Genomic DNA, 25,991 nt, shown 5'->3' with positions numbered 1-25,991 from the left:
GGAAGTGGGGAGTTCAGATACCACTAAAGGAGTGGTGGAGTAAGGTACCAACAAAAAGTTTAAAAGGTTAACTGGGGTCTGGCATCCTTGTGCCAGGCACCCACGACACCTCCCCATGCGCGCCTGCCCCGCGCCCTCACCCAGCGTGGAGACGCGTCCGAGGGTCCCCGGGAGCCCGGGGTCTGGCCGCTGCGCCCGGGGGCTGGATCTTCCCCCACGCCCGCCCTCACCCCGCGCACAGGCGGGCGCGCCGCTCCCTCCCTCCCGCCCCAACCCGCTCTGCTCTCGCTGCTTTGCGCGGGGGCAACTGGGCCGGGACCACGCGCCCCGGTGGCCGGCACCCGAGCGCCACGGCCTTGGTGCAGGGCACCCCGGCTGGTGGGTGACTCCCTGGGAGTGGGGGCTCAGGGCCCCAGGGCGGCGACGGAGGCCCGGCGGAGGAGGCGGAATCCGGACGGAGGAGGAGGAGGAGGAGGAGGAGGAGGAGGCCGGGCGGCGGCGTTGGCGAGGCAGCAGAGGAGCAGGAGGAGGAGGAGGAGGAGGAGAGCTCGGGCGACAGCCGCCTCCGCGAGCGCCGCGCGCCCAGGCCGGGCTGGCATGCGAGTCACGTCCGCCCCCTCGGCGCGGCCGCCCCGAGACGCCGGCCCCGCCGAGTGATGAGAACAGACGTCAAACTGCCTTATGAATATTGATGCGGAGGCTAGGCTGCTTTCGTAGAGAAGCAGAAGGAAGCAAGATGGCTGCCCTTTAGGATTTGTTAGAAAGGAGACACGACTGCAACTGCTGCATTGCTGCAAGGCTGCGGGACGAGAACGAGGTCAGAGCGCTTCTCTTTTCCCGCGAAACTCCCCCTTTCCTCTCCCCTTCGCTTTCTCTCGGGCTTCCAGGGACGGGGGAGCGAACCCTGCAGTGTCACCCACCAATACCGAGAGGGAAGAGGGAAGCTTCACAAATTACTGGAGCCTCTTCAACATGGCTGACAAATATAGTTTTAATCCCCCCCCCCTTAAACCTATAGTTCTGCGTTCTCCCCCCCTCTCCGGCGGTGGCTCGTCCGCTCCCAACCCGGAAAAGTTACCTTTGTCACTCCGACCAGTCGGTTTCCCGGCCTTTTACCCCCAGGAAAGTGTGGGTTTTCTTTGCGTTCCCTTCTAAAACAGTTCAGGTCTGGGGGTCTCTGCGTTCCCCTCTAACCCTCCCACCGCGCTCCCTTCGTGGAAGTCGCGCGAGCCCCTGGTGCGCCCTCGCCCACCCCGGAGAGAACGCCGACGGGCTTTTCGACCCTTGCCTCTGCTGCCGCTCGGGCTCTGGGTTCGCACTCGCCTCCCTCCCCCGTGTCCTCCTCTCGGGGGGCGTGCGAGCGAATGTCACGGGGAGTGAAACTGGAGCACACCGAGGGGGGCTTGTTTTTTCCTAAGTCCGCGCGTTTTGTGAGCGGCGCCGAGTGAGAGAGGAAAGAGTAGTTTCTCCGGTCCCCCAAACAAGAGCAGAACCCACTTTCTCGAGGCACATCAGCTCCGAGACGGGCCGTGCCCTGCAGCCTGCGGAGTGAGAGTGAGAGAATTTGTGGGCAAATCTCTGTCCGGGCTTTGTGCTGCTCCCGAATCCGCTCCGTGGGGCTCCCGGTAAGTGACAGGCAGACACAAAGGCAGGCGCAGGCCCGGGGAGGGGGCCGGCGGGAGGGGGAGCGCGCAGAGTTGGAAGACTGCAAGGTCAGGGGCGCCCAAAGAAATGAAACCCAATCCCAGCAAAGAAACAGAGAAGTGGAGAGGCAGATTTTTAACAGTCCCGTCCAAATTTCTCGTTCTCTCCTGGCTGCTCTCTTTTCTTGGTTCTTTTATCTCTCTCCCGTTCTCTGTCTCTTCTTTTCCTCCCCCTGTTCCTCTCCTCCTCCTCCACACACACACTCTCGAATCCTTATGAATCCTTCCACTGGGGCTGCTTGACTGGTGTTATTAAGCTAACAGAGTTTCTATGGAGAGTTTTCTACCTATGGCAAAATAAAGTGTGGCCTGGATAGACTCCTGAGAAGGTCTGCTATGAAATACCTCATCTGCTGGCCACTGCCTTCGTGACATACTTTTAGCTGCATTGAGTGATTTCCCCCTCGTTCATCTAGTGTTTAGGAACTGAAAGAAAGGTTATTTTCCAGTTATGTGCTTACGATTTAGTGAAATATTTTTATATTTGCTTGTCTAGGAAGTTGGATATATATATGGATTTAAAATCTCAAATCTCATATTAGATATTGTCATTTCCCCTCTCCAATCAGGGTTAATAATGGCAACTCCAAGCCCCCAAATAGTCACCAACAAATGATCTAGCATAAGAGTAAGGTTGGATCTTAGGGGAAGTTGAGATGTTCAAGGAAAAGATGTCGATTTTGTGTGGTTGAAGGTTGTGAATATTGTTGCCTTGCTAATGAAATAATTATTTTGCACTTTAATGGGAAGTTGAAATACCGGAGGGGAATTATATTCTTTTATATGTTTGCATATGTGTTTCATAACAGATTTGAAATAGAATACAAATTTCAACACAGTAGATATTGATTTCTTTAATTTTAGTAAGCAGAGAAGTGTTAGGGAATGATTGGAAAGTTAAGCTTAAGTTAACAAGACACATATGATTAAAAACGGGACAAGAAAAAACACAGCACTAGACATTACTCCATAAATAAGACTTTTGAAACCGTCTGTCCTCAGTAGTTCACTTTGTAACTCTTTCTATTTCGATCTCTCAAAAAGCTGTCAAGTTTACTTTAATCATTGATTCTAGAGGTTATTTCACATGAACAGGGAGAAGTATTACTCATCTCTGTGAAACAGAAACAGCTCATTTGGTTATTGTTCATAAAACATTGAAGAAAAAGCACGGGTATTATCATAAATGCTTAGTAGTTGCTGAGAAAACTATGGTTAAATTATTTAATCAATTCAGAGTTAAACATAATTTCTTTTCCTAACAGACTTGTATCTACTTTGGGCGAACTTTTTAAAATGTATATACTTGTCTTCAAGTTATTCAAATAATAATAGATATAGTATTTTCTACTCACATTGGTAAGTAACACTACCTATATTGGTTAATAATTTTGATTGTGACTATGAAGGCTTGTTCTTTTCTATTATCAAATTTAGACTCTGTTGTTATTTTATGCATCATATTTGCATAATGAAAATAGCTGCTAATTAATGTTTTATGAGAGCTTCAATGATTACAGAGAGATGAACATATTATTCACCAATCTGAACAAAAGTGCCACTATTTCTTTTATTAGGAAAAAAAAACAAATTACTTGAGTGAGTATGGAATAAATAGTTTGTGATAAAAAAAAACATAACATCAGCTCTTCATTTACCATATTTGTGAGAATTAGGACCATCTGGATGATTCTAAAATTTCATGGAAGAACTGTCTGGGGTAATTAAATTTTAGGAGACTGATAGACAACCACAGGGTAGTTTTTCTTAAGCTACAATATTGCTTCACTTATTTTCTTATTGAACTAATGGTTAATGAGGAATTAACTCAGAATGAGGACATCTCCTGCTTTGTTTAAATTCACACACTTACCAAACTTTTCTTTTCTCAGTGCCTTCCTTAGATGGGGTACTGTGCTGGTCCTGGCCAGGGCCCTGAGGGAGTGGCAGGATTCTGGTGCAAGTGGCACATGGGCCCACACACTGGCAGGTCAACAGCACTTCCAGAACAAGTGTAGTGCACCTGCAGAGGACTTGTTAGGACAGACTTTTAGAGTCCCATTTGGGCACTGGACTTGTATTAGGTAATAAAAACTGTAGTTAATCTTTTGGTTTCACTTGCTGAAGTTAGAATTTCTCTATCAATCTCTCCAAAGCTCCACCCATACACAGTGTTGTGAGCCAAATGTCACCACTGAAATGTGTTTCCTTACTTGCTGACCTCATTAAAAAGCCCTTCTTATGATTCATTCACAGACACACCTAGGCAGAAACTCTATTTTGCTTCCTGCCCCAAATCCAAATTAGTAAATCTTGTGAGTTCTTATGAAATTACCTTGAAATAAAATACCTTCAAAAGCTATGGATATTTGACATTTTAGAAGGTCTAATACTTAGAAATATTAGTTCTGCTTTTTATGCTCTCATTCCTTCTACTCTAGGTTCAACTGTTGCTTCTGGTAGAATTTAAGTCTTACCTAGCATCTCAAATTACTAGAGGGAGTTTTCTTTGTTTTATAAACAACCCTATTGAGTGTTGTACTGTAATCATTTCCTATTGTGAGGACAGGTTACAACTCTGGACCAGAGGACAGGGTTGGTTCTCCAAAGTAACATTTTTGTCAACTATTATTCCACCATTGCACAGTAGTTCTTAAGAGTGGTAATGGCACCAAAGCCAGAGCAGTGAAATATCTCACAAGCCAACTTTACAATTGGAGCCTTAACTGTGGGAGCCTTGGCTTGCCAAGTAGAGCTGGTGGTTAGCTTGGAAACTGTGTTGAAGAACACAACCACAAATGATTTTGCCAAATATATGGTATTTACTTGGTCTAGATCTCCAATTTTTATTTTGACTTACTGCAAAAGCTCAGCAAATACTGTGACATTATTTTAGGAGGTTATCGAGTACATCTGTTGGTTTGGTATACAGTAGGAGACAAGAGTTCCAGAAGGGGAGAGGATGAAGTGAACACTTGAGGCATTGTGGCTGCAACCCCAGAATCATTTTATCTGTCCACTTATTCCCAGCATTATTCTGATCCTACATTGTACATTGCAGGAAAACACTGAAAATGGATATATAATCTTTTCTAAATAAAACGAATTATGGTCACACATTCCAAACTAGAAAATTCCATCAGTTTTGATTCATGCTTTCTCCACTTGTCATGAAATGCAGTTAAAGATGCCAGGCTTCAAGTAGTAGAAATAGATAGTAGGTGGGTTTTCAATATTTTATTTATAAATAAATTCAGTGATAATGTCAACTGATCTGTAGTCTTAAGAATTTAGAACTCACTATTTCATACTTAGTAAGGGTTGTTACTCAAACTGATTTGAAATCAATCTCCAAATAATCCGAGAATTAAATTAAAAGATGAATAAATGAGGATGAAGTGTTTTTGAAATAGAGTTCACAAGGATGTCCTGTATTTTGGCATCTCTGAGACACATTGGAGGAAGAGCTGTCTTGGGCCACACATTAAATACATTGCGACACATAATCACAAAAACAACCCCATTATGTTTTAAGGAAATTTATGATTTTTGTGTTGGGCCACATTCACAGTCATTCTGGGCTGCGTGAGGCCTGCAGGCTGCAGGTTGGACACCCCTGATAGGACATAAAATGAACTGATTGCTTCATTGAAAATATTGTAAGAGTTTCTTTTAAATTAGATTGTGTATATTGATAGAGTTTTAAATCTGATTCCTGTGTCCTTTCATTCCCTAATACAACCTAGTGCTTTCCTACTCGGTCAAGATTTAATGAATGAGTGGGGAGTGGGGGTGGTGTAAATGTGGTCAAAGGGTACCAGTTTTCATCTGTAAGATAAGTAAGTTCTGGGATGTAATGTACACCATGGTCAATGTACTTAACAACACGGTACTGTGTACTTAAAACTTGCTAAGAGTAGATTTTAAATGTTCTGACCATACACATACACACAAAAACTGTAACTATGTGAAGTGATAGATTTATTTACTAACTTTATTGTGGTAATCATTTCCCAATGTATATACATATATCAAATTGTTACACTGTATACCTTAAATTTACACAAGGTTTATTGTCAATTTCATCTCAATGAAAACTGGAAAGATATTTAGTAAGTAGCATAGAACAAAATAATGTTCTTTAATTAGAAAATGTGTGATATATTCACAATCATAAGAGACAATTAACATAAAAAGTCTTGCTGACGGAGGTGATGATGGTAATGATGGTGCTTTTCCTCAAATGTACTTTCTAAAGCCTAGTGTGATTAGCTAATCAAAGTCATCCATTGTAGTCCTAGCCAGGTGGCTTAGTTGATTGGAGCCTCCTCCCATACACCAAATGGTTATGGGTTTGATTCCCAGGCAGGGCACATACCTAGGTTGTGGGTTCAGTCCCCGGTTGGAACATGTATGGGAGGCAACAAATTGATGTTTCTCTCTCATATCAATGTTTCTCTTTCTGTCTCTCTCTCCCTCTGCCTCCCCTCCCCTCTCTGTCTCTGTCTGAAACCAATAAACATCCTTGGGTGAGAATTTTAAAAAGTCACCCATTGTTGGCACATAGTCTAATGACTTTTAGGAAATTAGTTCTGGATTCTATATTCTTCAGGGTTCTTTTTTTTTATTGAGATAGTTGTAGATTCACGTGGAATTGTATAAAATAATACTAACTGGGCACGCACAACATTCTGATTTCTCCTAGTGGTAACGTTTTGCAAAACTGTAGTGTAATATCACAACCAAGATGCTGACATTGATTTAGTCTTCCCATCTTAATCCAGGTTTCCACAGTTTGACCTGTACTTGTCAAATGTGCATGTGTGTATTAACTCTGTACCATTTTATCACACAATCAGATATTTTAAAACTTTTTCCTGAAAACAAAAAGTTCAACAGTTTATGACTTTATCAGTCGTGATTATGCCACCATACCTTATCAAAATGTGCCTCAGAATATGTTTTTTTGCTTGAAATGCCTTTGTGTTCAAAATATTTTAAATTGTGTTAATGATTTATATTATTGTAAGTTATGTCATTTAATTCTCACCACAAGTCTAGAAATAGGTATTATTATTATCCCCGTCTCAGGTGAGAAAATTGAAGCACAGCGAGTTTAAAACTGGCCCAGGTTCATACAGCCAGGACACAGCTCAGCTGAGATTTGAATTCAGGCAGCTTATCTCGAGATCTCATTTCATCCACTATGTTGTACCACCACATTACTACTACTAGTAAAAGTGTAGGTATATGTCAGTGACATAAGGGAACTCATAAGACTTAAAATGTGTACAGTTGTCTATGTAGACACTTGTATTTGAATATTCAAAACAGCATTATTAATAATCACCAAGAATTGGAATGACTCAAATGCCCACCAACTCATAAGTGCATAAACTGTGGTATATTCATACAAAGAAATATTATTCAGTAATGAAGAGGAATGGATTACTGATCAATGCTACAACATAGGTGAACCTTGAAAGAAGTAAGAAAAGGCCACATACAGTATGATTCCACTGATATGAAATGTCCAAAATAGACAAATTTAAAGAGACCAAAGGTAGATTTGTCATTGCTAGGGGCTTGGGATGGGGGAAAGGGCACTGGCCACTAGTCAGTATAGCATTTCTTTTTGGGCTGATGAAATGATCAATAAGTGAGTAGTAATGATTGCACAACTCTAAAAACCACCGAATTGTATACTTTAAAGAGGAAATTCTGTTCTATGCTGACAATGTCAATGACATTGTTAAAAAAATACATACCATTGACAATATACATGGCTTTCAGAAAGTATCTCATGTCTCATGCAAAAAGATGTAGGTACTGTTTGAATGTCATTGTGTTTTTGTAGAAATGTGATGCCAGTGAGTTCTGTGAAGTTGCATTTCTCACATAGATGAGAAGGAGACTTCATTACACAAAAGTTTACCATTGAGTTTAGTGGAGAATAAGAGCCTTTAGGAATTCCCCGAGATAATTCATTTGACAGGTGATAGGTTTGGTGACTTTGTGAACAGAATTTAATGTATAACTGCAAGAAACCTTCTCAAATGTATTTGATTACTTAGCCATTCTCCAATTAATTCAGAAGATGTTACTGGAGTGTTAAAAGGAATGCATATAAAAGTTGCCATTTTTTCCATTAAACTGTTGCCAGGTGTGTAGTTTAATCTAAAAACAAGGACAAGTCCTAGATGATTTTATTTTCTGCATTAACATTTCTCATCTATGTAAACAGAAGGGCACTGGAGGATACACGGGGTAGCCTACCAAATTTTGATTTTTACTCTTGATATCTTCACTTATTATCATCTATCATTTGTAAAATTAAAATGGCAAAACATTTCATCGGGCTTAAGCAAAGGAGTCTGCTTCTGTGCACTGATACTGCAGGGCATTGCAGACGTGAACTCGGGTTAAGAAAGAACTTGCTCTGCAGCAGTCTCTGTGATGTCGAGACAAAGTGAGAAGAAGTTAGGGTCAGAATTGTTGATGGCTCTCTCTGTTTTGCCAGACATGGCCACAGTTTTTACAAACACCAACTAAATTTTTACAAACTTATTTATGATCAAATGAGTACAAATGTTTAGGGCCACTCCCTATGAAATTAGGATTTATAGTTTTGGACACACGGGGCAAATTATGTGGGGTCGGTTTATTTGAATTTCTAACTTTATGTAATTCTAGATACCAGACATTTTTCTTGTTGAGCAATGCTTATCTCCCGTCTTATTCTGATGACAGTTTTGGGTGGCTGCCAGTTGGATCCCATAGCTTGGGACCATGACTGACTACGGGGGTGGGAGAGATTCAGTGATAGGGAGGCATTCGGCTTTAATAACAGCATACTTGTGACTCTACTCAATGAGAACATGTCTTGGCTTCGTGTAATTGCTCTGATCATTACTTTTTCAAGGAAGAGCTGTGGAAATGACAGAATTTGACTTTTTAGGAATATGATCATGGCATTTAATTGTAAGTTTGTTGCATATTCGTGACAGGCAGAAGTTAGACACTCATGTTTGAACCTTCCAGGGGTGTCTAACCTGCGAGCCATGGGCTGCAGGCGACCCAGGATGGCTAGGAATGTGGCCCAACACAAACTGTAAATTTACTTAAAGCCTTTTTTTAACTGCTCATCAGGTTTCATTAGTGTTTGTGTATTTAATGTGTGGCCCAAGACAGTTCTTCTCTTCCAGTGTGGCCCAGAGACGCCAAAAAGTTGGACAACCCTGTAACCCATCAGGAAGTTGACATACTGATTATTATGGAGAGCCATAGGTAGACTATAGGTGTGGTCCTCCTCAGGGGAGAAATGAATAACCTCTTCACATTTACCCTTTTTTGTTTCCCTTAATGCTTGGTGAACAACCTCGGTTGACAACAGATTTTTATACAAGTATCCCCATAATATCAGAAAAGGTGTTTACTGGGTTTGAGGGTGGTACTCTATCTTTGCTTTTCCAATGTACTTCTAAAAATTATAATCCTTTCAAACAAATGAGATATATAGACATTGGGATATTTTGATTTATTGTTTATATATTTAGCTTTGTATGCCACAGATAGTATTCATATTTCTTTATTTGCTACTTATATTATTTAGAGAGTTTCATAGTTTGTTCTGGGGGTACTGCAAAGTAATGATAATTTTAATTACTATTGCCATGTCTCATGAGCTGTTGCTATAACCTGCCTTATCAAGTCACTTATTTTCTTACTAGAGAATTAAATCTAGTTCTATGTCCAGGTTATACTTTAATGGGAACTATTCACCCAACTATCATTATGAGTTTTTATTATAGTTTCTTCAAATGGGTATATTTTTGTCTTGTAATACTGACGAAAACAGGTTTAAAGAATGACAGTGAAACCCAGAGCAGATAACATGGTTTGTCTCTGAGTTATTCCCCATGTTTTTCTTCCCTGTCTGCATGAAGAAACCAGGGCACCCATTAAAATTACCTTAATTATTAGTTGTGCTGCTTCCAAAGGAAAGCACCAGAACCTGAAAATAATACAATGATGTCACACCCAGATTCCATTCCTAATACACTGTCTTGTTCCTATTAATTTATTTTTTAAATCTGTTTGTTCTTTCAGCACTTTTTCCACTTTTGTTTGAAGTCTCTTACTTTGAAGTCACAAAATTTCTATATTTGCCATTGGCTATAAAACTCACTCAGCTCTTTTATAACCTTTCATGATTTTTGCATTAAAAGGATAGCTTTTAGACACTCTCTAATTAGTTTGGATAATTATTAGCCTTTTGTTTGTTTTACTGCATACTTCATAACAGAACAAGGAACCATTTCTGCAAATAAAGTGTCTGATATAGTTCATTGAATGGGCATCTTGAGAAGTGAGTTTATTTATTAAAACAGTAATTCAGTTACATTCATATTTTAACATACCCACCATAGCTGGTGAAAGGACAAATACCATAAATCGATACTTTTCAAATATGAGAGGGGAACACATATTCCAAACTAAAAATACCATGTAAATTAATTTGTCTTAGTTAAAAGAGAAGCAGGTACATTTTAGCAAGGAAGTGCATATTTTAAACTTTGTACTCTAGATTTAACCTATCTTTATATAAATCCAGCCACCTAAATGGTTACATTTCCTCCTAAGAAGGTGTAATATCTATAACTGACATTATGAGAAAGTCGTGTTTAATTTTGGAATGTCTCCCACATTGTTGCTTGAGGAAAAACATTGTCAGAAATCAAAGCTAGTAGGCATTTTTTCTAATGACTTGCCTTTAATGGCTATGACTTGATTATATGTTTCTACTGAAAATCAAAATTGGAAAGGACATTTGGTTACTAACTTTGGTAACTAAATTTTCTATATTTTGAAATTTAACGTTTACTCTTCAGTGTGATTCTTATTTTAAGTAGGAAGTTTTATAGACATTTTCATAGATAAATATATAATTTTAAAACCATTTTAATAAGTATATGAAATATACAGGACAAGGCATTTTTTTAAATTACTTAAAACCCAGGCTTGAGATATTGTTTCATTCAGAGTATATTTAGAAACACAAGTTTAATTCACTACTGACAGTATTGCTTTAACTTTTTTTTGAATTGTTATATTTTGTCATGCTTTAAATAATCCTGAAGATTATGGGAAATTTTTCATATTTAGATGTAAGAAAACCTTAATTATTCACATTGTTATTATTCTCTATTATTGGTAAGAATTCAGCCTCCTTAAGGACTGAGTCTATTTCCTCTTCACAAACTCATTGTAAAATATAAAATAAATGTAGATGAGAGTAAAATTTTAAATAAGAAGACAGGTAAAATACCACATTGTGTTTCTCTTCACCCAAATAAACCCATTGGATATTTACTACTGAAAAGGTCACATTGTAATTTTATTTGGCTGTCAGTTGTCACTTTGCAAAGCATCTGCTTACTTAGTGTGTCTCTAGTGGTATGCAGTCCCTTCTCTCATCGTATTTCAGTCCACTCCGGAGTAGATCAGCAAATGAAAACGAGAAGTCTTAGGGCGAGAGGAGGTACAAAGTTCACTCAGAATGCATTGATGAGATTACAAAAATTTACCCTGAATCTAATTAGGGAGGGAAGTTAATTTTGATGTTTTCCTTGGGTTGGGAACTACTTAAATAAGGAAAGAAATGCAATGGAGATCGATTACTTTATCTGGTTCTTCCTCCCACTAATTTTTATGGGGGCGAGTAGAAGAGGGGAGGAAAGGAAAAAAGAAAAATAAGTAAATCACCCTTAGAATAATTTCTTAACACATGTCTGTTCCTTCTGGGGGCCAAAGAAATGGAAGGTTTCTCTTTGGAGCTCTCTGATGCTTTCTCGCCCTCTGATTACACGCGGTCACATCAACATTTGACACGTGGGTGCCCTGAGCATGGCAGCGCTATTTACAAACACCGTCCTGGGATTCCAGAGACTCTTATGTAACAGCTGAGAGCGTACAGGGCTTTGTGTGTCTGTGGGCGGAGAAATCAAACAGTTTAATTCACAGTCCGCGAGTCCTTGTCTGGCTCTGACAGGGTCATGAACCAAAGATCAAGGTGTCTAGGTCAGGATTCACCCACTCAATGAGCATTTTTTCTACCCAAACCTCAAAGGCTGTGCCTTAATATAGGATTGATCTTTTTTTAACTCCTGCAGCCAGCTATGCCAAAGTTTTTTGTGATTTTGGAAAATGTGGGCAGATTGTGCCTTGGTTCTGGTTGTAATTACGGTGCCGCTGTGACTGAAGTACACGTGCCTGCTGCCCAGTCTCACAAACACCTTTTTTTAAAAGTGTATTTCCCCATCTGTAAGCATCTTCAGATGCAAGAGAATTCATGATCTGACTTGCTGAGCTAGACAGACCACAGAACACTCAAGAAAACGATTTGATCACCCTTCGCACGCAGCCTGCAGCCTCCTGTCTCCCCCCACTTTGTCCTTCTGTTCCCAGTTGCCACACCTCCCTCAGTCCTCCTCCATTTTTAATTTCTCATCAAAACTTGGGGTTGACTTTTTTTTTGTTGTTTATGCTTAGGGAATTGTTTTCCTTTTTCCAGGTTGATTTAAGAATTTTTCATTTATATTAATCAATAAAGTCTGAGTTAAAAAATAAAGCACCAAGAATTTAAATGTCTAATCTTGTGTATCTGTTTTATGTTTTCTGGTGCTTTTCCTTGTAAATTGTGAGATGACTGGTTGGAATATTTAAAATATGAGTGAATTTTGAGATCTTTTTATGTTGCATTTTAGATGGGTATCATAATAAATTATCCAAAAATAGACCGGTTTTGCCTAATAAAGAATTGAAATAAGATCATTGAAAAATAAACTTGTAGTTAATTAAATAGTCGGTTTATATGAACTCTGCCTGCATCACCTTTTGGCCTTTTGGCTAAGATCAGGTGTGAACTCTGCTTTCATAGAAAAAATATATACATTTAAAATACCACCTTTCTAAAAAGAGAAAAGATCAGACTCTTTGAAAAGTGATACCATAAAGGAAATATATTTGTTAAACTTTTAAAAATAAAAGTTCTTTTTCCAAGAGATAAACCAAGCAACAAATTTATTCTGTTTTCTTTGTTTTGCTTTTCTCATTTTTGAGAAATTTCATTGTATTTGTTCCATTGCCATTTATTTCCCCTATACCCTCTTCCTCCTCCATCCACTCCCTTCCCCCCACGATCACCATACTGTTGTCTGTGTCTTGTGTTCTTTCTCTGTGTTTTTTCCTTTTTTTACTTGACCCCTCCAGAGCTGTCAGAAATGTAGATATGGAACAACTTAGAGATTATCTGTCCAAATCTATCATTTACATATAAAGCTTAGAAATCAATTTTAATCATTAAATTTATTTAAATAAGTTTTGCTGTTTTTACATCTCAGTTTGTTCTCATTTGGAAGAAATTACCAAGAGAGTGACTCACTTAATTAACACAATGAAATCTAAGAATGGATTCTTTTTTTTATCTCTGTGGCTGACTGAAAAGTTCCTTCTGTATTTGTAAAGATATAACTTATTTAGTGTTTATCACTTGTAAGATACTATTTATTTCTAAAATATTGAGTTAAGATATGGTAGAAATAGATTATAGGCTTAAAAATGTTCTTTTTATGTGCTTGTTGTATTTGCTTGCTTTTCATTGCTTTGGTCTGCAGATGACATATTTAGTTTAATCGCCCTAGGCCCGAACAGTCAAAGTTGTTGTGAAATTACTTACGAGTGTGCTTTCCTACCAAGAGCAGTGCAACATCTGAGTGCTCTTGGACTTTCACAAGAACCTCTTTATCCTATATTGGAACATTAATTTTTCTCTTCTCCTAATACCTTTGTTGGATAGTAAATCATGTGTGGTTATACACTGAAAGTAGTCATAATTTGATAAAGGCTATTAATGCATTTCTGCTAAGAAATGGGACAATGTGGTGATTTCTGGGGACAGGAGGCTGTAAGGGGACTAAATGGTAATGAGAAAAAGGAAACAAAGATTAAATTAAAAAAGAAATGGATTTAAATATAACTTTCATTTGAGTATAGTTTCACTTGAATTAGCAAGCAAGCAATAAAAATTAATGGGTGAACTATCTTCATAAAGATGAGACTTAGTGGCAAATCTCTCTATATTATAAAATATCAAAAGTGTAGGTTGAGGGTGAAATATACACACAAGAGGCAATACTAAAATTTTAGGCTGTTTATTCCTTTGCAGTTACTCATGAGTGTACACTGTGTTTTGGACTTTTGGTACATGAGTTAAGTCCTTGGTAGAAATGGCTAATTAAACCATCATTAAAATCTCTATGAATATAAAATGAAAAAAAGTACTAATGTCATGCATTTTAAAAATATTATGAAGTTGCACAAAAACCTCTGGGTCTTTTGTATACATTACATTTATTAATGTGATTCTTTTAGGAAATAGCTGAGGAATCAAATAGGAGCTCATACATAAGAACAAACAGCTGGCTTGGTGCTGGTAAGATTGGCACTAGGGTATTACTCCCTGTTGCACAGGACTCCCAGGTCACCCTTCTGCCTCCCTGTGTGGTCAAGCACAGTTTACTGTGTATACACACTGTTCCAGAATTCTGAACACCAGTGATGTAAAAATGGAGGTGGGTGGGGAAAGAGTGGTCTGTAGCTCATAAGCTGTTTAATGAACTGGATCACGAACACTGACTGACACAGAATAAGGAAGCACTGATGGAGTAAAACTTGACTGGGGATGGAAGGGGGAAATATGGCACATGTTTAAATGAGGCTTTCCCCCAACACCCCACATAGTTTATTTTAAACTATCGTTACCACCCGAAAGAAGCTTTCTACTTTGAACTTAAAATAGTAGCATTTAACTGGGACAAGTGAGTAAGTGCTTTAGAATCCAAGGACTGGAGGTGATGAAGCTCTCGAGAGTATCACTCTCTTTCATAACCACGCTGACTCAGGCTCTTTCAGGAGTTACGGCAACTTAACCATCCCTAATAATGTTACCACTTATCTACATGAAAACAGATCATTGGAGTTAGAGCTACCATTTTCTGTTGTTTTGAAATTGTTTCTCACCCATTGTTCGTTTTGTTTTTGAAAGTATGTCATTCCTACTGCATATAGAAATGATGTGCACCATCACTGAATATTTGTGTAGAACTACTTTGCTTAACATTATATCATCTGTGTAAGAGCCTATACCTACAGCAACCTGGGGGAAGGGAGCTCCTTCTTATTTGGTAGAATCATGAGAAAGGGAAGGAAAATCAGTAAGTAATAATTTTGGAAAATATGTAATAATAAAATGGTGGTATTCATTCAACTATACCAGCAACTGTGTTTAACATGGAAAAGTGCCTAAAACAGTAAGGGGAACACATTAAAAATATATATATATATACACACATATATATATAATGTATATATATGTATGTACACATACACACACACACATGGAGACTATGAAGTGTCTTCAATAAATACCTGTTCAAGTTTTCTTGCCTACTTGTTACAACTTATCTAAAACTTTCTTCCTTTGAACTTTTAGCAGGTTTTTTTTTTTGGACTGCATGTTTAATTCTGTGTGTCTATAAATTAGAGATGTTTCCAACTACTTACAAAACATTGATTGCTACCTGGATTTCCGCCACCTTTTAACGTTTTAATAAATCATTTTTCCGATTTGCAAAAATGTAGTACATTTTCAAAAATAAAATCATAGGTTGTTAATGGCTGAAAGGACTTCAGACACTCTCTAACTTATCTGTTGTACTTACATATGAGAAAAATGGGGGCTTGGGAAGGGAAAGACAGTTGTCTCAAAGCATAATAGGATACTTATTCTAATAACAGTCAGTATTGAATACATTTTTACATTGTGTTAAGTGCCATGTACTTTCGAGAGATTATCTTACTGATTCTCACATTGCCTTTATTTCTGTTGGTGCTGTTAGTACTCCCAATAGTACTGAGGAACGAACTAGAACAGGAGTAAATAACTTTCCTATTCATTTTGAATTATCTTTGCCATCTCCCTACTTGCAAATTTATTACTAAACTCTATAAAATATTTTACTGTGTTAACTGGCCTGGCCCCTTTCCATTTCTACTTCCCTTACTCATTTTTTTTTTCTCTTCATCCTATTGGGACTGTAATTGCTTCCCCCTCGGTGTACTCGCCTGTATGACCTTTCTTTCCCATCCTCTTTTCACTTATTTTTGCTTTTTACTGTATTTTCCCCTCAAGGGAATCTATGTTACCTCCTTATTTCCAAGGCATCAAAATCAACTCCTAAACAGCTACAAGATCTAGTTTTAGACCCCACCTTTTCTTCTTATAAGCTGTGTGTGTTCTTACTCAGCATTAGTAACCTTAACATCTCAGAATTTGCTTCTGCATCTGTACAATTGAAACAGCTGCTAAAACATGTCTCATGTGTGTTGAGACAGTCATTCAGATGAGTTGATGTAAATCAAATGTATAGCATCTTGGTAAAATTGCAGTGACTGAATAAATATTTGTTCATTCCTTAAGCATATGTGGAGCATCAGTGTATGAGGAAAGAAGAGAGCCACCATCCTTATGTGCTTGGGGCGTATATAGACTCATAGGGAAGAATCAGTACTATGATTTTTTAAAAATAAAACAAGACGGAAGTTGCAGGTTGCCTAATGGGTCAAAAGAAGAATTTCCCAGGATGCGTCCAGCCCTTTGCTCGAAGGTGTGATTCCTCAAATGCCTGAATGGCCCTAGGTACTAGAGTTGACATAGCTTTCCCAGCCCTGGGGCCTGACAGATTACACAAGTCTGAGAGCATGGGCTCTGAAGGATGCCCTGGAGGGAAGAGATTAAAGATTATTTCCATTCCTGTATTGTTTCAATCAAGATAGAAGCTGTGAGCTTGTAGTTTCATCTGTTCACAGTCACCGTTTATTGCCTTTGTTGGGTCAACTAAGTGAAAAGATGCAGGCTTGTTCACAGAAATATAAAATAACAGCATGCACAATTTAAAAACTACTGCAGATTATAGATGTTACTTTTTCTTAAGTGTTTCATATCCCATTCTAGGGACAAGAATAGATACTTTGGCATACCTTGCTTCAAGATTGACGATAGTCCTTCCATGCTCCCAGGAGCTTCCCATGGGAATGAAAATCCCTTACATAGTGGTGTCCTGGGATTTGGGGCCCCTGTGAAAGATGTTATGGAGTGTTCCCAATTAGTTAACAGTTTAAAATAATAATAACTATTTGTCTTCTTTCATCAAGACTGAAATTTTGATGAGAGCCAAGATCACATCTCATGTGTTTGTTGGATCCCCCACAATAATTAGTGTGTAACCAAGTGCACAGTGGACCCTCACCACATAGACCACACATGCTTCCTGACACACTGGGTGTCTTGTGTAGTTTGGAAATTCTCTTCAGTACCATTCTAAGGCGGAACTGTCATTTCTGGGAAGTAAGTACAAAACTGGGGCGTGTGAATGATTGGATATTTTCTACAGTGACTTTTCAAACATTATAAGTATATGGTAACAACAAAACCAAACAATTTTAAATGACACAGTCAGAAGTATGTCTTTATTTTCTCTCATAGTAGCACATTTAATTTTTAATTTTTAAAATTAACAGTGTCAGACTATAGCCTTCTGACCTTCCCATCATGGAAGCTATAAAAGTTAGTATTCCTCATTTCTAACTACTTTTCTTCCCCTACCTTCTGACTACTTCTGGATTCTATACCATTGCTTTCTATCATTCAGTTTATAATATTTATATTTTATTCTGCATTTGTAGCTATTTCTCCTGTGCTTTGTTTGTTGCTTCGTGTTGCTAATAGAAAAAAACAGCATTTACAGTGTTCTGATTGTTCAGAGATCACTATAATGTCAAGTGGTATGGTTGAATGTGTGCAGAAGGAAAAAATGATCCCATTGCACTAAAACTCAGTTGGTTCCAGAGGAAATATTTTAAGCTTTGAGGTGAAATGTATTGCATTTCCTTCAGTTTCTTTAGTTCCTCAAATTGGTGCCCTATTTTAGTGTTCTTTCACTTTTGGACTTGTATTTCCTTGCGAGATTTTAATTTTTCTGGAAAATTCTGATTATTGATAAAAAGAACATATGTTTTTATCATACTGCAACGATTTTTTCCAATTTCTTAATTACACTATTGGTGAATGAAATACTTTCTTCTTAAATTCATTATTCTCTGTGCTCTCCAATTTTTCTATTCTGAATTAGAGTTTCTTTTCATTATTCTCCTGGTTAAGTCTACTATTATTACTTTAGTCCCATGACTTTCTGTGTATCTGATTCTTTTTTTTTCTTTTTACTCGTGTACATTCTAAGTTCCCCCACCCCCCGAAATGTTGTGTAGGAGGCAAGCTGAGTCCTTGCATTTCCAGAATGCCTTAAATTATTTCTCAGAGTTAATCGATAAGTAATTGTGTGTATGATCTTGGTACAAAGGAATTATCCCTCAGAACCTTGGAGACATTGGTACATTCTTGTCTTTTGCCCAGTTTTGTTTAGGAGATATCTGATACAAATTTGATTTCTTTTTTTAGATAACTTTTTTCTTATCTAAATGTTTATTAAGATCTTTATTCAGCTTTGTAATTCCACTAGAAAATAAAAAACTCAGGTCGATCTATGTCCAAATGTGTCTAGGCACAGATCTTTTCCAGTGCATCCATTTCAGCATTAAATGATCCTTTACAACCTGGAAACAAGAGCTGTTCCCTCCCCTTTTTCTCATTTGCTGCCCCTCTCCCTGGAAGACTTTTGCTTCAGGCATCCAGGAGTGAGCCTGGCTTCTTCCCTACCTTCTGATGTCTCCTTGAGTCACATTTTCAGGAACTCATTACCTGACTGGTTCTTCAATCTAACAGAATGGTCACTCATCATTAGATTTATTTATTTTTCTTTTGTAAGGTTTATTACCTCTTATGAAGTTTATTGTCACTTGGCAGAATATTTGTTTTTTCATGCTTTTTTAAAAATTTATTTTATTGTCTGACCCCCCATTAGTTCCCTGAGTTCTCAGAGGACAGGGGTGTTGTATGCGTCACTGGTATACAGCCTCGGCAAACAGGGCAGAGGCTGTACATGGTAGGCACTCAATAAATATTTGTTGAAAGTATGAGTGAATGAAAATGGTAAGAAAAAAAGTAAATGACAGTAATATCATTTTGTTTTTACTGCTTTTCTCTTTAAGGCTACCAATGTTGTTTTTCCTTCTTTCTCCCTATACGAAATTAAATACAGATAAAATATTCATTGAGCTCACATCATAGGTGAAGTTAGGCTTTCATATCCATGCAGCATAATAGCTGAGACAATGTCCGGGGAGCTTCTGGAGCCAAGGAAACATTTGTAGCTAAAATGTTATACATATTGTCAGCTATGCTCTTTCTGATATTATTATACTTGTTATTAACATTGTGTGTTCAAAGGACTTTTGTGGCTACTTCAAAATGTAAACATGATTTGTAAAACTACTACTACTTTTACACAGTGATTTTTAAACAGACTTTTGGAGCTGAGGCAGATGAGTACTGCCTATGTTCTTCATTCTGCTTTCGTTCATTCAGTCATATGGCTACCAGCTTCTTTCTAGGCTAGGAGAAGTAGCGGCATTCCCAATCTCCCTTACTGTTTCAAGTCATGATGAGACATCATTCAGTGGTTCCATACTTCTGAGCCTGAATATCCTTGGCATTTATTTCATAGTGAAAAATAGTTATAGGTAGATAATTCTTCCTATGTAAGTTTCTACTGGCTTTGAAATGCCTTCTTTGTTTGCTTTGAATGTATTTTTCTTACTGTTGTTCTTGTTTTTATTATTAAAGGCTAAAAACCCAGCAGACTTTGAGTTTGGTAAGCTCCACACTGGGAGCTCTATTTCTGCCTTGTTTAGAGTGTTATCTGCAGTATCTAGCGCAGTGCCTGGGACATGGGAAGTCCACAATTGGTATTTTTTTGGATGTGCCAGATACTATAGAGAATTCTCATTCCAAAAATTTAGTAGCATAAAAGATCCAAAATGGTATTTACTTGATGCTAGTGAAATGAAGTACAAATTCGTAGATTATTTTTTCTTTACTTCTTTCCAACTATAGGAATTGTCTAAATTCAGAGAACTGATTTAGGCATTGTGATATATGGCATTGACATAATAATGCATAACTGTATAACCAGAGGGAGGGGGCAAACCAGAGTCCTTCATTGATCTTCTATTTTTTTTAAAGTGGCAGAAAGATGAGAATTTAAAAAAAAATCAGTGGTCAAAAAAAATCTTCAAATAAACTCAGAACTTACGGAGGTTTCCTCTGAAATTCTTAAAGTCTGTACTGGCACTCCAAGGTGCAACTCATAAACTGCAGCTGCTTCTTGATAAAGGATGCTTGTCCTTGTGGCCAGTATTAGTTATATGTGCCCATTTACAGTGGAAACTACAATTTGGTCCCTGGGGTCTTAAAAAAGGAAGGCTGCAGCATGTACACCTGAGAATATACCTACAGAAATAGACCAGGTCTTTCCTCCAGATTGCATTATTCATCATCGCACGCTTGTCTTTACCTGTTTTGGAGTCAGTTTTCTGATCTTCTTCCAAGGCTTATCTCCTTCACATGTCCGTAACATGCATTTTTCAGACAGGGCAAGCATATTATCACACATTTTGTATTGCAAAAAGGAATTCTTGTCTTTAAATGAAATCTGTGACTTGTGATGTGAGCGATGCTGGGCAGGATGCTTACTATGGATTTCCTCATCCATGAAATGAAGGACTTAGGCAAACTAACATTTCTTAAATTTCACCAAACTTCAAATACAACATACTACAAATGTTAAGTAAATATTTGTTTCATTGCATTTTGTAAGTGACCTTTTTATTTCCTTCCAAGGCAAAAAAAATAGTATTGCATTCAAATGCTTGTATAAACATTTCAGAACTATGAAGCTTCAATTCGGGGTTTCTTATAGGTTTATCTTTATACTTTTGCAGTATTTCTCATAATGTGAGAATATTAGTGGCCTTAAGAGGTAAAACTTACTAACTCTTCTCCTATTAAAAAGGGAATCTTTTGGTGAGGAAAAAAGTATTCATTAAAAGTGTTCTGATAGATGATACATATTTGGTCATGAAATTGATGGGGCAGTTAATAGTTTTTTTCTAAGTTGGCTATGCGACTACTATCTTGTTATGTAATTGCTTCTCTGACAGTGCAAAGAGTGAAGTTCCTTTGGTCTTATTTCCGTAAGCCAAACTTTATTTTTTTTAAAAAATTAACATTTTTAATAACTGTTGACATACAATATGACATCAGTTTCAGCTATACAACATAGTAGGTAGATACCTACATAACGTACAGATTGACCCCCTGGTAAGTGTAGTAGTCCCCCGACAGCACATACAGTTTTTAAATAACACCAACTGTGTTCCCTGTGCTGTACTGTGCATCCCAGTGACTGTGTTGTCATTGCCAGTCTGTACTTCACCAGGGATCCCTTTTCACCCCACCCCCAGCCCATCTTCCCACGTGGCAACTGTCAGTTTCCTCTCTGTATCTGTAAGTTGATTTATTCATTTATTTTGTTTTTTTAGGTTTCACAAATAAGTGTAATTATATGGTATTTGTCTTGTTCTGTCTGATTTATTTCATGTGGCATAATACCCTCTAGGACCATCCATGTTGTCACAAATGGCAAGATTTCATTTTTTTATGCTTAAGTAAGAATTCATTATATATATGTACCCCATCTACTTTATCCATTTATCTACTGATGGACACTTAGCTTGCTTCCATATCTTGACTATTGTAAATTAAGCTGCAATGAACATAGGGATACCTATGTCCTTTTGATTAGTGTTTCAGATTTCTTTGGATAAATACACAGAGGTTAAATTGCTGGATTATATGTGATAATTCTATTTTTAATTTTTTGAGGAAGCTCCATAGTGTTTTCCACGGTGGCTGTACCAATTTACAATTCTACCAGCAGTGCACAGAAGTCCCCTTTTTCCCACATCCTCGCCAATACTTGTTCCATAAACCAAATGTTAAATATCACTTCAGAGAATGGATGTGAAGAAAAAAAAGAACCTGCTTCTCAGATCCTCTTAGGAATATAGATTTTGTTTTTTAAGAGGAAATTCACTCCTGCAACAAAAAATGAAAGTTTATCTGTTTTTAATTCCTAGAGGAAATTGCTACTTACTGTGTACAATTTGCTAAAGTGATAATTTTCTGGATTAATCTTTTAAGAAAAATTCACTCTACTGAAAAAGTTAAAACAATGAGTCTTTTTTAGTAGGTAAAGGGAATAAAGTATAGTTTTGAAAATGACAGATTTGCTACAAGAATGCAAAAATCGATGAGACTAGGAAATTCAGAGAAATTTGCTGGCATATTTTCTCTATTACTCAGTTAATGCGAAAGTCCATTCATTCAGATATCAATTACATGGTAAATTAAGATGTTTTTGAAGTCAGACTGATATTCTTAGGAGACCTTCTCTAAACAAACTAATGTATATAAACAGAATTATACAGAGATTAATACTGGTTAGGAAAATCTTGAGACTTCTTCACAACTTCATTTCACAAAATATTGACTAAAGGTAGATGCATGGAAACATAAACACATTACTGATGCCTATAAAAACAGAGTATGTAATTTCTTAATAATAGGTAGCAATGACTTGAAAAGATCACAGATCTTAGTCATAGCTCTTGACTTTCAAGACTGGCCACTAATCACTGTTGATACTCTTTTGACTACAACATATAAATTGTTCAATTATCAGCAATTTTTTTTATAAAATTGTGCTACAGAACTACTAGGGAATAGTATAAAGGTTTGTGTTTGGGTGTCTTCCCCTGAGAAAGCTAAACAATTCCAATTATAATGAATATGTTGTTTTTAAAGATTGAGACTAAATACTGCCATCATTTAATACTTCCATTGCTAAAGAATAAATAAATCTGACCAAATGGGTGGATGGATGTCTTTTAAGTTTAATACAGAAGAAAATGAACATGATCTCTTAAAATAAAACTAAAATCTAAAGATAAAAAAATCATAAGTCTTTGTCAACACACACATTGAGAAAGTTATTATAAACTTACACTTAATATTCTGACTTAAAACAATCTCTTTCAGAGAATAGAAGCAGAAGGAATACTTCCTAATTTGCTCCTTGAGGCCATTACCCAATACCGAAACTAGACAGAAACATTACAAGAAAACTGTAGATTAATATTTCTCATGAACATAAATCTAAAAATCATCAACAAAATATTAGCCAATCAAATACTACAATATAGAAAAAGAATTATACACTATGACCAATAAGATTTATGCCAGGTATTCAAGGCTGTTTCAACATTCAAAAGGCGGGGGATGAGGAAAAAGGTGGGACAACTGTAACTGAACAATAAATTTAAAAAATTCTTTAAACCCATTAACTGGTTACATTAAACAGGCTAAAGAAGAATAGATGCAGAGAAAAGCATTTAACAAAATGTAACAATATTTAAAATAAAAGCTCAGCAAACTAAGGATAGAGGGGGAACTTCCTCAGCTTGATAAAGAACATCTATTTAAAAAAAAAAAAAAACAACCTTACAGCCATCATCACATTTAATGATAAGAAACTCAAAGTGTTTCCAGTAAGACTGGAAACAAGACAGGGATGTCCCCTCTCATTACTGCTTTTCAGCATAGAACTAGAAGTCCTAGCTAATGCAATGAGACAAGAAGAGGAAATAAGAGATTGGGAAGGAAGAAATAAAACTCTTTGTTCCCAGATGACATGATGTTCTATGTAGGAAATCTGAAATAATCAACAAAAATACTCCAACAACTAACAAGCAATTCTAGAAACTTGCAGGGTACACGGTTAGTATACAAAAGTCAATTACTTTCCTATGCACCAGCAATAAACTAGTGGAATTTGAACTTGAAAACACATTACATTAGTATCCCCAAAGTGAGATACTTAGGTATATATCTAAAAATGTATGTGCAAGATCTGTTGAGGAAAGTACAAAATGCTAATAAAAGCTATTGAAAAGAACTAAATTGATGGAGTGATGGTCCATGTTCATGGGATAAGAAGTCTTAATATTGTTAAGATGTTGGTTCTTCCCAACTTGATTTATAGGTCCAACACAATTTCACTCAAAATCCCAGCAAGTTATTTTATAACTATCAATAAATTGATTCTAAATTTTAAGTAGAGAAGCAGAAAACCCAATATTCAAACACAATGTTGAAGGAGAAGGTGGACTGACACAACCTGACTTGAGGACTTACTACAAAGCTACAACAATCAATACAGTATAGTATTAGTGCAAGAGTAGGTAAATAGATCAGTGGAACAAAATAGAGAGCCCAGAAGTAGACCCACAAAAAATAGCTGACTGATCTTTGTTTGACAAAGGTGGACTAGGAACAAAATCTCTTCAACAAATGGAGCTAGAACAACTGGTCATCACATGCAACAAACTGAATCTAGACACAGATCTGACCCTCTCCACAAAAACACAAAATGGACCATGAACTTAAATGTAAAATGCAAAACTATAAGAGTCCTAGAAGATAACATAGGAGAAAACCTAGATGACCTTCAGTATGGCAATGACTCTTTAGGTGAAACACTAAAGACATGATCCATGAGAGTGATCGTTTAAGCTGGAGTTCATTAAAATGAAAAACTTCTCTGCTAAAGTCAATGTCAACAAGATGAGAATACAAGCTACAAGCTGGAAGAAAATATTTGCAAAAGACAGATATAATAAAAGACTTTATTCAAAATACACAAAGAACTCATTTAAGTCTTAAAACAATAAAAAATGGGCAAAAGACCTGAGTAGACATCTCACCAAAGACAATGTACAGATGAAAACTAAGCATTTGAAAAGATGTTCAATATCATATGTTATTAAGGAATTGCAAATTCAAATGACACTGAATTTCCAGTATGTACCTATTAGAATGGTGGAAATCCAAAACACTAACAATACCAAATGCTAGTGAGGATGTGGAGCAACAGACACTCTCCATTCATTGCTGACTGAGATGGAAAATGGTACAGCCACTTTGGAAGAAAGTTTGGCAGTTTCTTATAAAACTAAACTTACTCGAATTATGCAATCCAGCAATTGTGCTCCTCAGTAGTTACACAAAAGAGCTGACAGGTAATAATCTACACAAAAATGCCCACCAATGTGTAAAGCAACTTCCTTCATAATTGCCAAAACTTGGTAGCAACGAAGATGACCTTCAGTAGGTGAATGAGTAAATAAACTGTGATATTCAGACAATGCGGTATTATTCAGCACTAAAAAGAAAGAAGCTACTAAGCCATGAGAATACGTGGAGGAACCTTAAATGCATATTACTGTGTGAAATAAGCCATTCTGCAAAATCTACATACAGCTTGATCCCAACTGCCAGACATTCTGGAAAAGGTGAAACTGGGAAGATAGTAACAAGATTAGTGGTTTCCGGGGATTAAAGGTTAGGGAGGAGTGAATAGGCTGAGTACAGAGGATTTTTAGGGCAGTGAAACTATTCTATAAGATACAGCAGTGGTGGGTACATGTCATCTTACATGTGAAAACTAAAGGAAACTCATAGAATGTACAAACTTTGGGTGATAACAAATGCTGTAACAAATGCTCCACTGATCAGGGATGTAGACATTGGGGAAGGTGTGCATGTGTGTAGGAAGAAGTATGTGACCATTCTCTGTACTTTGCTAAATTGTACAGTGAACCTACATCTGTTCTTAAAAATAGCATTTATTAATTGAAAAAATAAGACAACAGGAAAAACACAATTAGAGAAATACAATAAATAAATGAGGCAATAAAAGAGTGTCTTCTCTTATGGGTGGCCATAGTGTTTCAGTTCAAGTCCCCTTTGGTCACTCAGTTTTCCAACGTGAGATTAAGGAAATAACGTAATCTCCTTCTTAATCAACCCACTGCTTTATTTGCAGTGAACAGTTAGCATCAGTCATTCATAGAAAGGCTGGTGGGGGAGGGGATGGGACACATGCAGAAGGCAGCCAGTGCCCATGGTACCTCAAAGGCTATAAGCCAAATTCTCATACCTACAGACCCATGCCTTTTTCTACAGTGTTGGAGATGAAAAGTCTTGCTTGGTTTTATGTATTTCCCTCCTCATCGCTGCTCAGAAAATGAAGGATATATATTATCTTCATTTACAAAATGCCAGCTTGTAGTAGAAACTTATTTTTAGTTAAC

General features: G+C 37.3%; 1 protein-coding gene across 2 annotated transcripts in view; it reads left to right on the top strand.

The window, feature by feature from the left end:
* The first annotated feature begins 529 nt into the window (after positions 1-529).
* Positions 530-25,991, top strand: part of TET2 (tet methylcytosine dioxygenase 2) — a 118,333-nt gene continuing 92,871 nt past the window's right edge. For both annotated transcript variants that reach the window (XM_037031958.1, XM_037031959.1), the window contains exon 1: positions 530-817. The gene's annotated coding sequence lies outside the window, so the exon portion shown is untranslated. The remainder of the gene's footprint in view (positions 818-25,991) is intronic.

This window comes from Sturnira hondurensis, unplaced genomic scaffold, assembly GCF_014824575.4.
Source record: "Sturnira hondurensis isolate 20B ecotype Veracruz unplaced genomic scaffold, ASM1482457v3 Scaffold0021214, whole genome shotgun sequence".
Taxonomy (NCBI): Eukaryota; Metazoa; Chordata; class Mammalia; order Chiroptera; family Phyllostomidae; genus Sturnira; species Sturnira hondurensis.
This window is presented reverse-complemented; position numbering and strand designations above follow the sequence as displayed.